The 16141-nt window shown below is 42.1% G+C and overlaps 25 non-coding genes across 25 annotated transcripts; all 25 read right to left on the reverse strand.

Moving 5' to 3' along the window:
• Window positions 1-1298: 1298 nt before the first annotated feature.
• On the reverse strand, window positions 1299-1378 carry trnaa-ugc (transfer RNA alanine (anticodon UGC)). The gene has a single exon. It is a non-coding gene; the product is annotated as a tRNA-Ala (tRNA).
• Window positions 1379-1478: 100 nt separating this feature from the next.
• On the reverse strand, window positions 1479-1550 carry trnaa-ugc (transfer RNA alanine (anticodon UGC)). The gene has a single exon. It is a non-coding gene; the product is annotated as a tRNA-Ala (tRNA).
• A 114-nt stretch (window positions 1551-1664) lies between these two features.
• trnaa-cgc (transfer RNA alanine (anticodon CGC)) lies at window positions 1665-1736 on the reverse strand. Its single transcript has one exon. It is a non-coding gene; the product is annotated as a tRNA-Ala (tRNA).
• A 4556-nt stretch (window positions 1737-6292) lies between these two features.
• Window positions 6293-6364, reverse strand: trnaa-ugc (transfer RNA alanine (anticodon UGC)). Its single transcript has one exon. It is a non-coding gene; the product is annotated as a tRNA-Ala (tRNA).
• A 1152-nt stretch (window positions 6365-7516) lies between these two features.
• Window positions 7517-7588, reverse strand: trnaa-agc (transfer RNA alanine (anticodon AGC)). Its single transcript has one exon. It is a non-coding gene; the product is annotated as a tRNA-Ala (tRNA).
• Window positions 7589-7702: 114 nt separating this feature from the next.
• On the reverse strand, window positions 7703-7774 carry trnaa-ugc (transfer RNA alanine (anticodon UGC)). Its single transcript has one exon. It is a non-coding gene; the product is annotated as a tRNA-Ala (tRNA).
• Window positions 7775-7888: 114 nt separating this feature from the next.
• trnaa-ugc (transfer RNA alanine (anticodon UGC)) lies at window positions 7889-7960 on the reverse strand. The gene has a single exon. It is a non-coding gene; the product is annotated as a tRNA-Ala (tRNA).
• A 114-nt stretch (window positions 7961-8074) lies between these two features.
• trnaa-ugc (transfer RNA alanine (anticodon UGC)) lies at window positions 8075-8146 on the reverse strand. The gene has a single exon. It is a non-coding gene; the product is annotated as a tRNA-Ala (tRNA).
• A 3090-nt stretch (window positions 8147-11236) lies between these two features.
• Window positions 11237-11308, reverse strand: trnaa-ugc (transfer RNA alanine (anticodon UGC)). Its single transcript has one exon. It is a non-coding gene; the product is annotated as a tRNA-Ala (tRNA).
• A 114-nt stretch (window positions 11309-11422) lies between these two features.
• Window positions 11423-11494, reverse strand: trnaa-ugc (transfer RNA alanine (anticodon UGC)). The gene has a single exon. It is a non-coding gene; the product is annotated as a tRNA-Ala (tRNA).
• Window positions 11495-11974: 480 nt separating this feature from the next.
• Window positions 11975-12046, reverse strand: trnaa-ugc (transfer RNA alanine (anticodon UGC)). Its single transcript has one exon. It is a non-coding gene; the product is annotated as a tRNA-Ala (tRNA).
• Window positions 12047-12160: 114 nt separating this feature from the next.
• Window positions 12161-12232, reverse strand: trnaa-ugc (transfer RNA alanine (anticodon UGC)). The gene has a single exon. It is a non-coding gene; the product is annotated as a tRNA-Ala (tRNA).
• A 177-nt stretch (window positions 12233-12409) lies between these two features.
• trnaa-ugc (transfer RNA alanine (anticodon UGC)) lies at window positions 12410-12481 on the reverse strand. Its single transcript has one exon. It is a non-coding gene; the product is annotated as a tRNA-Ala (tRNA).
• Window positions 12482-12595: 114 nt separating this feature from the next.
• Window positions 12596-12667, reverse strand: trnaa-ugc (transfer RNA alanine (anticodon UGC)). Its single transcript has one exon. It is a non-coding gene; the product is annotated as a tRNA-Ala (tRNA).
• A 174-nt stretch (window positions 12668-12841) lies between these two features.
• trnaa-ugc (transfer RNA alanine (anticodon UGC)) lies at window positions 12842-12913 on the reverse strand. The gene has a single exon. It is a non-coding gene; the product is annotated as a tRNA-Ala (tRNA).
• A 704-nt stretch (window positions 12914-13617) lies between these two features.
• Window positions 13618-13689, reverse strand: trnaa-cgc (transfer RNA alanine (anticodon CGC)). Its single transcript has one exon. It is a non-coding gene; the product is annotated as a tRNA-Ala (tRNA).
• A 114-nt stretch (window positions 13690-13803) lies between these two features.
• Window positions 13804-13875, reverse strand: trnaa-ugc (transfer RNA alanine (anticodon UGC)). The gene has a single exon. It is a non-coding gene; the product is annotated as a tRNA-Ala (tRNA).
• Window positions 13876-13989: 114 nt separating this feature from the next.
• Window positions 13990-14061, reverse strand: trnaa-ugc (transfer RNA alanine (anticodon UGC)). Its single transcript has one exon. It is a non-coding gene; the product is annotated as a tRNA-Ala (tRNA).
• A 361-nt stretch (window positions 14062-14422) lies between these two features.
• Window positions 14423-14494, reverse strand: trnaa-ugc (transfer RNA alanine (anticodon UGC)). The gene has a single exon. It is a non-coding gene; the product is annotated as a tRNA-Ala (tRNA).
• A 300-nt stretch (window positions 14495-14794) lies between these two features.
• On the reverse strand, window positions 14795-14866 carry trnaa-ugc (transfer RNA alanine (anticodon UGC)). Its single transcript has one exon. It is a non-coding gene; the product is annotated as a tRNA-Ala (tRNA).
• Window positions 14867-14980: 114 nt separating this feature from the next.
• Window positions 14981-15052, reverse strand: trnaa-ugc (transfer RNA alanine (anticodon UGC)). Its single transcript has one exon. It is a non-coding gene; the product is annotated as a tRNA-Ala (tRNA).
• A 114-nt stretch (window positions 15053-15166) lies between these two features.
• trnaa-ugc (transfer RNA alanine (anticodon UGC)) lies at window positions 15167-15238 on the reverse strand. The gene has a single exon. It is a non-coding gene; the product is annotated as a tRNA-Ala (tRNA).
• Window positions 15239-15537: 299 nt separating this feature from the next.
• trnaa-ugc (transfer RNA alanine (anticodon UGC)) lies at window positions 15538-15609 on the reverse strand. Its single transcript has one exon. It is a non-coding gene; the product is annotated as a tRNA-Ala (tRNA).
• Window positions 15610-15791: 182 nt separating this feature from the next.
• Window positions 15792-15863, reverse strand: trnaa-ugc (transfer RNA alanine (anticodon UGC)). The gene has a single exon. It is a non-coding gene; the product is annotated as a tRNA-Ala (tRNA).
• A 108-nt stretch (window positions 15864-15971) lies between these two features.
• On the reverse strand, window positions 15972-16043 carry trnaa-ugc (transfer RNA alanine (anticodon UGC)). Its single transcript has one exon. It is a non-coding gene; the product is annotated as a tRNA-Ala (tRNA).
• Window positions 16044-16141: the final 98 nt, after the last annotated feature.

A 16141-nucleotide genomic window follows, 5' to 3' on the forward strand; every position in this document is an offset into this window, starting at 1 on the left:
GATCCAGAGGTGATAACACAGAGGCAGCTGGTGGAAAAATACTGTGAGGAAACTACAACCAGGAGGAGCAAGCAAACGATTCTGCAGGGGAAGAAAGACCAATGAGAGCAAGCTAAAGTTAACTGCAGTATACACATAGCCAATAGAATAATGCCAGGATGCCTTTGATGCTGTGCCATTTGCATATTGTGTAGTATAACTCATTGCTGGGCAACTCGGATGTAAAAATACGTCTGCTGTTGGCAACAGAGGCGTACAGAGCTGTATTGAGAGGGACCCGAGACCCAGGTGCTTGTATTAGATCTGTGTGTTAGGAATAAATCCACTCGTGTGTGAAAATGCCGGCTTCCTGATACCTTTCTATTGCAGAACGAGCGCGCATATTGTTGGATGAGTGGCAGTTGGGTAAGGTCACAAATTGGAGTCAGATTACTAACTTGAGTTTATGTTGATTTAGAAATAAATTCCAACAAGGTTTATAAAATAAATGGAGGTGGAGATGCTGGAGAGTGAACCCTGGACTTAATAGATGCAAATTATGAGCTCTACAACTGAGCTAAATGATGATGATTTGATGATATGATTTGTTTGGCACGTTTGTAACAAAAATGGAGGTGGAGAAACTGGGGATTGAACCCAGAACATCAAACATGTAAAGCTCTACTACTGAGCTACAGGCCCACACTTCCACCCGTGTCACCCTCCTTAAAATTCTCTGTTCCTGAGATGAGGGTAGCAATGTATCCAAAAACATAGCTGATAATTTGTTTGGCACGTTTATAAAATAAATGTAGATGGAGATGCTGGGGATTGAACAACAATAGACCTTTGTCTGTGGTTGAAGTCAATGTGTTTGAATGATGTCTTTAAAGTCTAATCTCATGTCCGGTGAACTCCGGGTGGGCTGTTTGCTGGGGGGTTTGTGGTACCGCCCTTCAAGATAGTAAAAGAATGTTGTTAGTCCACTGTAATCTTCGCACTTGTGAGAGGCTACAGCCATTGTCTGGAACTCACTTGTGCACGGAATATTCTGTAGAAATAAAAGCTTCGAAGTAACTGTTCATCAATCTCCAGCCTCCTTTGTTTCGCACGTTTGTAACAGAATTGGAGGTGGAGTTGCTGGGGATTGAACCCAGGACCTCAAACATGCAAAGCTTGCGATCTACCATTAAGCAACATCCCCACACTTCCACCTTTATCACCCTCCGTAAAACTTTCTGTCCTTGAGAAGAGGGTAGCAAGGTATCCCAAAAAAATAACTCGTGATTTGTTTGGCACACTTGTAACAGAATTAGAGGTGGAGATGCTGGGGATTGAAACCAGGACCTCAAACATGCAAAGCTTGCGCTTTACCACTGAGCTAATTCCCCACACCTCCACCTGTGTCATCCTCCTTAAAATTCTCTGTTCCTGAGATGAGGGTAGCAATGTATACAAAAACATAGCTGATAATTTGTTTGGCACATTTATAAAATAAATGTAGATGCTGGGGATTGAACCCAGGACCTCAAACATGCAAAGCTTGCGCTCTACCGCTGAGCTACATCCCCACACTTCCACCTGTGCCACCCTCCTTAAAATTCTCACTCCCTGAGATGAGGGTAGCAAGACATCGGAAAATCTAACTAAAGATTTGTTTGGCACGTTTGTAACAGAAATTGAGGTGGAGATGCTGGGGATTGATCCCAGGACCTCAAACATGCGAAGCTTGCGCTCTACCGCTGAGCTACGTCCCCACTCTCGCACTTGCGAGAGGCTGCAGCCATTGTCTGGAACTCACTTGTGCCCGGAATGTGTAGAAATAAAAGCTTCGAAGTAACTGTTCATCGATCTCCAGCCTGCATTCGGATAACCAACATTCTCACTACCCGAAAGAAAATGAACACGCGGAGGAAAAGATCGGCGTCCTATCATTTAGCACACTTGTAATGACAATATTCAAGCAAAATGGAGATGATGGGGATCGAACACAGGACCTCAAACATGCAAAGCTTGCGCTCTACCACTGAGCTAATTCCCCACACCTCCACTTGTGTCACCCTCCATAAGAAATTCTGTCCTTGAGATGAGGGTAGCAAGGTATCAAAAAACTAACTCATGATTTGATTGGCACACTTGTAAAATAATTGGAGGTGAAAATGCTGGGGATTAAACCCAGGACCTCAAACATGCAATGCTTGCGCTCTACCACTGAACTAAATCCCCACACTTCCACCAGTGTCACCCTCTTTAAAATTCTCTGTCCTTGAGGGTATCATGATGTTGGGTCTGATATTACAGATCCCCTTAGTTACCGACCGTGCACAAAGGAAAAAGGAGGCAGAAGCTGCTTGTTTGTCTTAATGCAACCGCGGCTGGGAGAGGAGAGGAGACGCGAGACCTTAACTCACGCTCGGCTCCGTCCGACTCTCTCTCCTCCCCCGGCCACCTCGTCGCTTTTATTACAGTTAAGTTTCAGTTTCGTTTCATATAAACATGGTTAAGTTTCTGTTTTCATATGTCATGGAAAAATACAAAACATTTGAGAAAGTTGAGCGGCGCCTCTAAATGACAGTTGATAATATAAAAACATAAAAATATATACAGGATATTCTTTAAAATACACATAATGTTAAGACTATTGTTTTAAGCAACTTCACATTCCCTCCTGTTGTGGATTTAAAAGGACATCAGTAAATACTAAAACAATGAAGTTTTCTCAGTATTACTTCATTAATAGATTCACAACATTTGAACCATTCTCAGGAAATGGCGAAAACCCTTAACTTAAAGGGAAAAAATTCCATAACTCCCCCACCGCACGGTGACGAGAACCTCTTGGTCTGAGAATGGAACTGAATTTGAAGTTAGGAAAACACAATAAGATGAGGGTCACACTTTTGTGTCGGTCTCCACAGTGTCAACATAATCCTCTACGCGTAGTAAGTTATATTGATACATCTGGGCCTCCAGATTTGCGTTTTTATCTTCGTGGCGCTTGTGGTGATGGTTAGCCACAGGCAAAGTCCAAACAATGTCTGAAAAAGGGTCATCTTCTCCTTTGTTCTTCTTCTTTTTGACAAGAATCAGGGGGTAATCCCTTATCTGAGTTCGGTGACCTTTTTGCAGTGACTCTGGTGGATCCACGTCTCTCTCTCAGCGATTTTGAGAGCGGTGGGTGTGGTCAGGAGAACAACGAATGGGCCGTCCCAGCGTGGGCTCGACCATGTTTTCCTTTTTATCACCTTCACCAACACCAGGTCACCCGGGGGTCACCGTTTCCTGTGCAGGGGGAATAGAGGTAGAGGGCAGATCATTTTCTCTTGACACAGTCCGTTCTTTAAACAAGTCACATAACCATTTAGTCAGTGGATCTGCCTCTCCTGTTTTGTCTGACCATGGCTGATTTTCCCATAAGGGGAGCACAAAGGGTCTGCCTGTTACTGCCTCAAAGGGCGTGATCCCTTGTGGGTTTGGCGTTATTCTCATGTAAGTTTTTACTAGAGATAAACACTCAGGCCATGGTTTTTTGGTTTCTTCCATGGTCTTTTTGAGTCTTAGTTTAATAGTACCGTTGGTCCGTTCAACTAAGCCTGCGCTCTGTGGATGATATGCACAATGATTTTTTAGGGTGATCCCTAAGTGGATGGCCATATTGTCAACGATGGTATTTACAAAATGGCTACCGTTATCACTCCACAAGACTCGTGGAATGCCATGTTCTGGTATTATGTGTTTACAAATAGCTTTAGCTACTGTGAGGGCGTTTGGATGTTTTGAAGGAACAAGTTCAACCCATTTAGTTAGTGAGTCTACTAACACTAAACAGTACTTGTGCTGACCACTTCTGTGTAGTTCAATAAAGTCCATGTGTAAAACTTCAAATGGGTAGGAGCCCACTGGGCATTTCCCTCTCTGTGGTCTTAAGTTTCCCTGAGCATTGTGACGACAACACACCATACATGACCTACAAAAAGTTTTAAAATAGGTTTGTAAGCCCTGTGGTATTGTCATTGTCTGTTCTACCATAGATATCATCCCTCCTGTTGAGACATGGGACTTCCCATGACTCAATGTGGCTACTGCGTGGAACAGACTGCGGGGGATGACTGGTCGGTCTTCTTTGTAAATTAAATCCACCAGTGGTTGCGTTATTTCGGCGAAGTCCAGAACCCATAGACGGCAAAAGTTCACTAGGCCTAGGAAGGCCATCATCTGTCTTTTGGTCTTTGGTTTGGGGGCATCAAGGATAGCTTGTTTCCAATCAGAGGTTAGTTTTCTTCCTTCAGCCGATATGATGTGACCTAAGAAAACTACTTCGGTCTGAGTCCACTGTAGTTTGGTCAGTGAGGCTTTGTTTCCTGTCTTTGCCAGGTGTTGACACAGTTTCACTGCTTCTTCTTGATTTTCTTCTTTGGTTGGACTGGCGATGAGAATGTCATCTACGTAAATCAAGATTTGAGTGGTTTCACTGTGTTCATGGAGGCTCAGACAGTTGTTGATTTCTTGAGAGAAAATGGTGGGGCTCTCTGCATAGCCTTGGGGTAGTCTCGTATAGGTGTACTTCTTTTGATTAAAGGTGAAACCAAACCAATGACGGGCAGACTCGTGCAATGGGATGGAAAAGAAGGCGTTGCTTAGATCAATTACTGTGAACCATTTCTGTTGTGGCTTCAGCGCATTGAGTAGAGTGTGGGGGTCGGGGACGCAGGGGGCTCTCTGTTTTACTGCCTGATTTACGGCTCTTAAGTCGTGGACCATTCGCCAGGTCGTGGTGTCTGCTTTCTTCCGTTGGTCTTATCTTCATCTGGTACATTTTTCTTTCTGTCTTTTCCTTTTTTCTTTTCTCACTTTCCAAAATGCTTTCTGCCCTCATTTTACACTGTTTTATCCACACTTCAACAGCACGTAGTTGTGCTTCCAATTTTTCTACATTCTTTCCCTTTTTAATCTTCTTTGCTCTTTTCTCCACTAAACTTTTCTTAACTTCCTCTTTGTTCCTGACATCTCTCAAAGACGGGTTAAAATCATACTTGGTCACCCAGGATTCCAGATACTTGCACGCATTAGCGTCAAAGCTTGCAATAAACTTAACATCCTGGTGTTGTTCTATTTCTTTTCTCAATGACTGGCCCATTGTTTCTACTCCGGAGCGGGCAGCAGTTACTCCCTCCTTTCCTTATCACAAACACATACAGTACACACCCACACACACACACAAACACACACACACACACACAAACACAAACTCAGTCTTTTCTGTGGTGCACCATTTTCTAATTTAAAACCATGATTTGTGTTTTAGGCGATTATTTTTAATCGCAGTCAGTTCTGTTCTGACCTGATAAATCTTAGTTATTTTGAACACAGATATTTTGGTAAACAATGAGTGGGGAGGTGTAAATTATTACGTATTTACGGCAACGTTTAATTTCCTCTACCCGGGCACCCGAAAACTACACTTTTATTTAACAAGTTAAAAACTAGTCAATAAAAGTATTTTGGATCTCATCTAATAAAACCGTGATCCCTTTGATGCCCGGATCATATATACCATGGTTTTTTCTTCTTCACGGGCCAACGCCCAAGCGCTTTGCTTTTACTCCCCACTTTTCTATTTTTCTGTTACTTCTTCAGTATATTTAGTGTTCCTTTTTCAAACTTTTGTGTAAATCGTGATAATTAAACAGCATAATACCTGTTAGTCCTCGGTGCCGGTCTGGTTCGCAGGACCCGGTGTCCGGGCGAACGGCCGTGGCCGGAGCGGGGAGACCCGTCCCGCAAGGGGAGACGCTGTCGACAGATTCTCGGTGTCCTCGGTTCGGCGGCGGTCGTCCGTCCAGATGCAGGTCCCAGGTTTCGGCACCAGTTAAATGTTGGGTCTGATATTACAGATCCCCTTGGTTACCGACCGTGCACAAAGGAAAAAGGAGGCAGAAGCTGCTTGTTTGTCTTAATGCAACCGCGGCTGGGAGAGGAGAGGAGACGCGAGACCTTAACTCACGCTCGGCTCCGTCCGACTCTCTCTCCTCCCCCGGCCACCTCGTCGCTTTTATTACAGTTAAGTTTCAGTTTTGTTTCATATAAACATGGTTAAGTTTCTGTTTTCATATGTCATGGAAAAATACAAAACATTTGAGAAAGTTGAGCGGCGCCTCTAAATGACAGTTGATAATATAAAAACATAAAAATATATACAGGATATTCTTTAAAATACACATAATGTTAAGACTATTGTTTTAAGCAACTTCACACATGACCAAAACACTTAAGATTTGTTGAGGACACTTGTAATTTCAACTTTCAAGTGAAATGGAGATGCTGGGGATCGAACCCAGGACCTCAAACATGCAAAGCTTGCGCTCTACCACTGAGCTACATCCCCACTCTTCAACCTGTGTCACCCTCCTTAAAATTCTCTGTCTCTGAGATGAGGGTAGCAATGTATCCAAAAACATAGCTGTTAATTTGTTTTGAAGGTTTATAAAACAAATCTAGTTGGAGATGCTGGGGATCGAGCCCAGGTTTTGATACATGCAAAGCATGCGCTCGACCATTGAGCTAAACTCCCGCTGGTACACCAGTTTTACCCTCATTAAATTTCTCTGTCCTTAAGGGTAGCATGACCAAAATTCTTGCAATTGGTTTATGAAGAGGGTCTTCTGCCCAGATTTAATCATAACTGTTTTAATTTCCTTATTTCCTCAGTAGAGCTTTTTCTGTGGATGTGTCTTTGTGAGTGTTGTCGCAATTTTTGCCAGGTGCCGTCGTGGCTGGGGGGCCTCCTCTATTTCCACAACAATAGACCATTGTCTGTGGTTGAAGTCAATGTGTTTGAATGATGTCTTCAAAGTCTAATAACATGTCCGGTGAACTCCGGGTGGGCTGTTTGCTGGGGGGTTTGTGGTACCGCCCTTCAAGATAGTATAAGAATGTTGTAAGTCCACTGTAATCTTCTCACTTGTGAGAGGCTGCAGCCATTGTCTGGAACTCACTTGTGCCCGGAATATTCTGTAGAAATAAAAACTTCGAAGTAATTGTTCATCGATCTCCAGCCTGCATTCGGATAATCAACATTCTAACTACCCGAAAGAAAACGAACACGCGGAGGAAAAGATCTGCCTCCTATCATTTAGCACACTTGTAATGACAATATTCAAGCAAAATGGAGATGCTTGGGATCGAACCCAGGACCTCAAAAATGCAAAGCTTGCGCTATACCACTGAGCTACATCCCCACAGTTCCACTTGTGTCACCCTCCATAAAACTTTCTGTCCTTGAGATAAGAGTAGCAAGGTATCCAAAATCCTAATTCATGATTTGTTGGCACACTTGTAACAGAATTGGAGGAGGAGATGCTGGGGATTGAACCCAGGACCTCACACATGCAAAGCTTGCACTCTACCACTGAGCTAAATCCCCACACTTCCACCTGTGTCACCTTCCTTAAAATTCTCTCTCCCTGAGATGAGGGTAGCAAGACATCGAAAAATCTAACTAAAGATTTGTTTGCCACGTTTGTAACGGAATTGGAGGTGGAGCTGCTGGGGATTGAACCCAGGACTTCAAACATGCTAAGCTTGCGCTCTACCGTTGAGCTACATCCCCACACGTCCACCTTTGTCACCCTCCATAAAAATTTCTGTCCTTGAGATGAGGGTAGCAAGATATCCAAAAAACCAACTCATGATTTGTTTGGCACACTTGTAACAGAATTTGAGGTGGAGATGCTGGGGATTGAACCCAGGACTTCAAACATGCAAAGCTTGCGCTCTACCACTGAGCTACATCCCCACACTTCCATCTGTGTCACCCTCCTTAAATTTCTCTGTTCCTGAGATGAGGAAAGCAATGTATCCAAAAACATAGCTGATAATTTGTTTGGCACATTTCTAAAATAAATGTAGATGGAGATGCTGGGGATTGAACCCAGGACCTCAAACATGCAAAGCTTGCACTCTACCACTGAGCTAAATCCCCACACTTCCACCTGTGTCACCGTCCTTAAAATTCTCTCTCCCTGAGATGAGGGTAGCAAGGTATCCAAAAAACTAACTCATGATTTGTTTGGCACACTTGTAACAGAATTGGAGGTGGAGATGCTGGGGATTGAACCCAGGACCTCAAACATGCAAAGCTTGCGCTCTACCACTGAGCTAAATCCCCACACTTCCACCTTTGTCAACCTCCTTAAAATTCTCTCTCCCTGAGATGAGGGTAGCAAGACATCGAAAAATCTAACTAAAGATTTGTTTGGCAAGATTTTTTTTTTGTTGTTTTTTTGTTTTTTGTTTTTTTTCAGGAGAGCTCAGTATTGTTCATTCGATTTGACATCATCATTGCTCTCCTTTTAAAAAAAAAAAAAAGAAATTAAAAAAAAATGTTTTTTTTTCTTTCTCTCTTTCTTTTTTTTTAAATATATACACATATATATACATATACACACATATATACTGTATGTATATATATTTTTTATTTTTTTTTGTATGTGGGTGAGCATGTGCATGTGCATGCGTGCGTGTGCGTGCGTGCATGTGTGTATTCATCAGTTCACCTAAAGCCCATTAAAAAAAAATCCCATACTAATAATATAATATAATAATAAATTGCCAAATGCAGAAACATCAATGTAAGTTATCACGATGTAGTGGCTCTCGCTAACAGACAGAATTAAGTAACCAGAATTAGGTTAAAAAATTCTATATACGTAGACAATGTTTCTATAAATTTTGATATTTGGTTTTTATTTGAGGCAAATCTTTTTTCCATTAAAATGTGATTTATGAGGAGGTTAGACCATTGGTCGATATTCAGAGTTTGTTTATTTTTCCAGTTAACAAGAATTGTTTTTTTTAGCGATAGTAAGTGCTACAAGTGTAGATTGAAATTGTTTATGTGGTAAGTCAGTTGTTGTTAGGTCACCTAGCAAACACAAGTTTGGAGATAAAGGTATCCTACAGTCCAAAATAGCGGAAAGTTTTTCTAAGACTTTAGTCCAGAAATACATAACCGGAGTACATAACCATAAAGCATGAACATAAGTGTCTGTAGTGTTTTGTAGACATTGGAGACAAATGTCGGAGTCTGAGAGTCCCATTTTCTTCATCATATATTGAGTAATGTATGTTCTGTGAATAATTTTATATTGGATAAGTTGTAAATTTGTGTGTTTTGTCATTTTAAATGCGTTTTCACAAACTTGAATCCAAAAGTCAGATTCCGGTGCTATAGACAAGTCTGTCTCCCATTTCGAGATGGGTAAAGACATTTTATCAGTATATGAAAGTAACTTATATATTTTTGAAAGTTTTTTTGTTGTTGTCGGAGAAAGCTTGTTAATATCTTTAGCTAAAACAGGCGGTTGGAGTGTACCCCGAAGTGTTGGAATTTTTTTCTTTATCATATTTTTAACTTGTAGATAATGTAAAAAATTTCCGTTTTTTATATTGTGTTTTTGGAGTAAGGATGTATATGATATAAACATATTATCTGAGAAGAGATGGTGGAGATGTGTAATTCCTTTCTGCTCCCACACACCTAAATAAAACGGTTGGTTTTTAAGTTGAAAGTCGGGGTTATGCCATAGGGGAGAGAGCCCACAGGGCTCCACTTGGGCTTTTGTCAATTTTAGTGCCTTCCACCAGGCAGTCACGGTGGCGGAAATCATTGGGTTTTTAAAACAATTATGTCGCTTAATCGATGTTGTAATAAAGAGTAAATCTCAAAGTCTGAGGTTATTACAATCCTTCTGTTCTAGTTCCAGCCAACAGTTAGTGTCTCTGTTGGGTTGTGCTCATAGAACGATATATTGTAGCTGGTTAGCTATATAGTAGTACATAAAATTTGGTGCCTCTAGACCACCTTTGGATTTACTTTTCTGAAGAGTAGATAGACTAATCTTTGCTTTTTTTTTTATTCCAGTAAAATTTTGTAACGGCTGAGTCCAACAACTGGAACCATTTAGCCGTAGGTTTAAACGGGATCATTGAGAAAAAATAGTTTATTTTGGGTAAAACTTTCATTTTAATGGTGGCTATTCGTCCTATTAGAGAAATAGGAAGATTATTCCAGCGCTCCAAGTCACTATAAATGTTATCCAGAAGTGGAGAAAAGTTTAAATGAATTAAATCAGTTAATTTAGGTGAGATTTTTATGCCTAAGTATTTTAAATTACCTATGGGAAATGAGTAGTGTGGGTCCTGGCTTGCAGGGTTCCATGAATTTTCTGTAATAGGTAGAAGTGTTGATTTTGTCCAGTTAATAGAATAATCTGATAACTGTGAGAATTTAGTTATTAAGTTAAATACTTCCCCTAGCGAAGTAGCCGGCTTTTCTAAATAAAGTAAGATGTCATCGGCATATAGATTAATTTTATGTTCTGTTACCCCAGAGTGAATTCCTTGAATCCTTCTTTCCTGGCGTATGGCTAATGCAAGTGGCTCAATAAATATTGCAAATAATAAAGGGGATAGTGGGCATCCCTGTCTTGTGCCTCTCTGTAAAGTAAAGCTCTGAGATATAATCCCATTAGTAGTAACTGTACCTTTAGGAGAATCATATAATACTGATACCCAGTGGATAAATGATTTCCCAAAGCCAAATTTATTTAAAACAGCAAAGAGGAAGGACCAGTTAACTTTGTCGAAAGCTTTTTCTGCATCCAATGATATAATAACTGCCTTTTTATCATGCCGCTGTGACATGCTAATAAGGTTAAAGAGTCTCCTAATATTATTAGTAGAGTGCCGATCTTTAATAAAGCCTGTTTGGTCGCTATGAATGATTGTCGAGATTACTGTTTCTAGTCTAGATGTGAAAGCCTTAGTGATAATTTTAATATCAGTGTTAATTAGTGAAATCGGACGGTAACTTGATGGAAGGGTGGGGTCTTTTTCTGGCTTTAATAAAAGTTTAATTGCTGCTGTATTCATGTGTGGGCGTATGTAACCCTTAGTTTTAATTTCTGTTACTACTCTTAAGAATAGTGGAGCAAGCATTAACCAGAAGTGCTTAAAAAATATAGCCGGATAACCATCCGAGCCAGGTGCTTTGCCATTAGGCATACTATCTAGAACATTGTACAACTCGTTTATAGTAAGTGGCGCATCTAACATGTCTTTATATTCAGTAGTTAACTGAGGTATATTTAAGCTACTGAGGAATGCCTCAATATGCCCAGGGTTAGGCTTGTTAGTTTCTAAGTATAGGTTACGATAATAGTTGTAAAAAATGGCACGTTTGTAACAGAAATTGAGGTGGAGATGCTGGGGATTGAACCCAGGACCTCAAACATGCAAAGCTTGCGCTCCACCACTGAGCTACATCCCCACACTACCACCTTTGTCACCCTCCATAAAAAATTCTGTCCTTGAGATGAGGGTAGCAAGGTATCAAAAACACTAACTCATGATTTGTTTGGCACGTTTGTAACAGAATTGGAGGTGGAGATGCTGGGGATTGAACCCAGGACCTCAAACATGCAAAGCTTGCGCTCAACCACTGAGCTACATCCCCACACTACCACCTTTGTCACCCTCCATAAAAAATTCTGTCCTTGAGATGAGGGTAGCAAGGTATCAAAAACACTAACTCATGATTTGTTTGGCACACTTGTAACAGAATTGGAGGTGGAGATGCTGGGGATTGAACACAGGACCTCAATCATGCGAAGCTTGCGCGCGACCACTGAGCTACATCCCCACACTTCCATCTATGTCATCCTCCTTAAATTTCTCTGTTCGTGAGATGAGGAAAGCAACGTATCCAAAAACATAGCTGATAATTTGTTTGGCACGTTTCTAAAATAAATGTAGATGGAGATGCTGGGGATTGAACCCAGGACCTCAAACATGCAAAGCTTGCCCTCTACCACTGAGCTAAATGCCCACGCTTCCACCGTTGTCACCCTCCATAAAACTTTCTGTGCTTGAGATTAGGGTAGCATGGTATCCAAAAAACTAACTCAAGATTTGTTTGGCAAGTTTGTAACAGAATTGGAGATGCTGGGGATTGAACGCATGACCTCAAACATGCAAAGCTTGCGCTCTACCGCTGAGCTACATCCCCACACTTCCACCTTTGTCACCCTCCATAAAAAAATCTGTCCTTGAGATGAGGGTAGCAAGGTATCCAAAAAACTAACTCATGATTTGCTTGGCACACTTGTAACAGAATAGGAGTTGGAGATGCTGGGGATTGAACCCAGGACCTCAAACATGCAAAGCTTGCGCTCTACCACTGAGCTACATCCCCGTGCTTCCATCTCTGTCATCCTCCTTAAATTTCTCTGTTCCTGAGATGAGGAACGCAATGTATCCAAAAACATAGCTGATAATTTGTTTGGCACGTTTCTAAAAAATTCTGTCCTTGAGATGAGGGTAGCAAGGTATCCAAAAAACTAACTCATGATTTGTTTGGCACACTTGGAGGTGGAAATGCTGGGGATTGAACCCAGGACCTCAAAAATGCAAAGCTTGCGCTCTACCGCTTAGCTACATCCCCACACTTCCACCTTTGTCACCCTCCATAAAACTTTCTGTCTTTGAGATGAGGGTAGCAAGGTATCCAAAAAAATAACTCATGACTTGTTTCGCACGTTTGTAACAGAATTGGAGGTGGAGATGGTGGGGATTGAACCCAGGACCTCAAACATGCAAAGCTTGCGCTCTACCACTGAGCTACATCCCCACACTTCACCCCTGTAACACTCCTTAATATTCTCTGTTCCTGAGATGAGGGTAGCAAGTACCCAAAAATCTACACCCGTCTCACCCTCTTTAAAATTCTCTGTCCTTGAGGGTATCATGACCAAAATGCTTAAGATTTGTTTAGCACACTTGTAATTTCAACTTTCAAGGAAAATGGAGATGATGGGGATTGAACCCAGGACCTCAAACATGCAAAGCTTGCACTCTACCACTGAGCTACATCCCCACACTTCAACTTTGCACGTTTATAAAACAAATCTAGTTGGAGATGCTAGGGATCGAGCCCAGGTTTTGATACATGCAAAGCATGCGCTCGACCACTGAGCTAAACTCCCGCTGGTACACCAATTTCACCCTCCTTAAATTTCTCTGTCCTTAAGGGTAGCATGACCAAAATTCTTGCAATTGGTTTATGAAGAGGGTCTTCTGCCTGGATTCAGTCATAACTGTTTTAATTTCCTTATTTCCTCAGTAGAGCTTTTTCTGTGGATGTGTCTTTGTGAGTGTTGTCGCAATTTCTGCCAGGTGCCGTCGTGGCTGGGGGGCCTCCTCTATTTCCACAACAATAGACCATTGTCTGTGGTTGAAGTCAATGTGTTTGAATGATGTCTTCAAAGTCTAATCTCATGTCCGGTGAACTCCGGGTGGGCTGTTTGCTGGGGGGTTTGTGGTACCGCCCTTCAAGATAGTATAAGAATGTTGTAAGTCCACTGTAATATTTGCACTAGTGAGAGGCTGCAGCCATTGTCTGGAACTCACTTGTGCCCGGAATATTCTGTAGAAATAAAAGCTTCGAAGAAACTGTTCATCGATCTCCAGCCTGCATTCGGATAACCAACATTCTAACTAACCGAAAGAAAACGAATATGCGGAGGAAAAGATCTGCCTCCTATCATTTAGCACACTTGTAATGACAATATTTAAGCTAAGTAAAGATGCTGGGGATCGAACCCAGGACCTCAAAAATGCGAAGCTTGCGCTCTACCACTGAGCTACACCCCCACAGTGCCGTCTGTGTCACCCTCCTTAAATTTCTCTGTTCCTGAGATGAGGAAAGCAATGTATACAAAAACATAGCTGATAATTTGTTTGGCACGTTTCTAAAATAAATGTAGATGGAGATGCTGGGGATTGAACCCAGGACCTCAAACATGCAAAGCTTGCGCTCTACCGCTGAGCTACATCCCCACACTTTCACTGGTGTCACCCTCCATAAAACTTTATGTCCTTGAGATGAGGGTAGCACGGTATCCAAAAAACTAATTCATGGCTTGTGTGGCACGGTTGTAACAGAATTGGAGGTGGAGATGCTGGGGATTGAACCCAGGACCTCAAACATGCAAAGCTTGCGCTCTACCACTGAGCTAAATCCCCACACTTCCACCGGTGTCACCCTCCATAAAACATTCTGTCCTTGAGATGAGGGTAACAAGGTATCCAAAAAACTAACTCATGATTTGCCTGGCACACTTGTCACAAAATACAAGTTGGAGATGTTTGGGATTGAACCCAGTGACTCAAACATGCAAAGCTTACGCTCTACCACTGAGTTACATGCCCGTGCTTCCAACTCTGTCACCCTCCTTAAATTTCTCTGTTCCTGAGATGAGGAACGCAATGTATACAAAAACAGCTGATAATTTGTTTGGCACATTTCTAAAAAATTCTGTCCTTGAGATGAGGGTAGCAAGGTATCCAAAAAACTAACTCATGATTTGTTTGGCACACTTGGAGGTGGAAATGCTGGGGATTGAACCCAGGACCTTAAACATGCAAAGCTTGCGCTCTACCGCTGAGCTCCATCCCCACACTTCCACCTTTGTCACCCTCCATAAAACTTTCTGTCTTTGAGATGAGGGTAGCAAAGTATCCAAAAAACTAAGTCATGATTTGTTTGGCACACTTATAACAGAATTGGAGGTGGAGATGCTGGGGATTGAACCCAGGACCTCAAACATGCACAGCTTGCGCTCTACCAATGAGCTAAATCCCCACACTTCCACCTGTGTCAACCTCCTTAAAATTCTCTCTCCCTGAGATGAGGGTAGCAAGATATCGAAAAATCTCACTAAAGATTTGTTTGGCACGTTTGTAACAGAAGTTGAGGTGGAGATGCTGGGGATTGAACCCAGGACCTCAAACATGCAAAGCTTGCGCTCTACCACTGAGCTACAGCCCCACACTGCCGTCTGTGTCAGCCTCCTTAAATTTCTTTGTTCCTGAGATGAGGGTAGCATGGTATCCAAAGAACTAACTCAAGATTTGTTTGGCAAGTTTGTAACAGAATTGGAGGTGGAGATGCTAGGGATTGAACCCAGGACCTCAAACATGCAAAGCTTGCGCTCTATCGCTGAGCTACATCCCCACAGTTCCACTGGTGTAACCCTCCATAAAACTTTCTGCTCTTGAGATGAGGGTAGCAAGGTATCCAAAAAACTAACTCAAGATTTGTTTGGCACATTTGTAACAGAATTGGAGGTGGAGATGCTAGGGATTGAACCCAGGACCTCAAACATGCAAAGCTTGCGCTCTATCGCTGAGCTACATCTCCACCCTTCCACCTTTTTCATCCTCCATAAAAATTTCTGTCCTTGAGATGAGGGTAGCAAGGTATCAAAATAACTAACTCATGACTTGTTTGGCACGGTTGTAACAGAATTGGCAGTAGAGATGCTGGGGATTGAACCCAGGACCGCAAACATGCAAAGTTTTTTCTCTACCACTGAGCTATAGCCCCACACTTCCACCGGTGTCACCCTCCATAAAACTTTCTGTCCTTGAGATGAGGGTAACAAGGTATCCAAAAACTAACTCATGATTTGTTTGGCACACTTGTAACAGGATTGGAGGTGGAGATGCTAGGGATTGAACCCAGGACCTCAAACATGCAAAGCTTGCGCTCTACCACTGAGCTACATCCCCACACTTCCAACTGTGTCATCCTCCTTAAATTTCTCTGTTCCTGAGAGGAGGAAAGCAATGTATCCAAAAACATAGCTGATAATTTGTTTGGCACATTTCTAAAAAATTCTGTCCTTGAGATGAGGGTAGCAAGGTATCCAAAAAACTAACTCATGATTTGTTTGGCACACTTGTAACAGAATTGGAGATGCTGGGGATTGAACCCAGGACCTCAAACACGCAAAGCTTGCACTCTACCGCTGAGCTACAGCCCCACTCTACAACCTTTGTCACCCTCCATAAAAATTTCTGTGCTTGAGATGAGCGTAGCACGGTATCCAAAAAACTAACTCAAGATTTGTTTTGCACGTTTGCAACAGAATTGGAGATGCTGGGGATTGAACCCAGGACCTCAAACATGCAAAGCTTGCGCTCTACCGCTGAGCTACATCCCCACACTACCACCTTTGTCACCCTCCATAAAAAATTCTGTCCTTGAGATGAGGGTAGCAAGGCATCCAAAAAACTAACTCATGATTTGTTTGGCACACTT

The sequence above is a fragment of the Vanacampus margaritifer genome, chromosome 6, assembly GCF_051991255.1.
Source record: "Vanacampus margaritifer isolate UIUO_Vmar chromosome 6, RoL_Vmar_1.0, whole genome shotgun sequence".
Taxonomy (NCBI): domain Eukaryota; kingdom Metazoa; phylum Chordata; class Actinopteri; order Syngnathiformes; family Syngnathidae; genus Vanacampus; species Vanacampus margaritifer.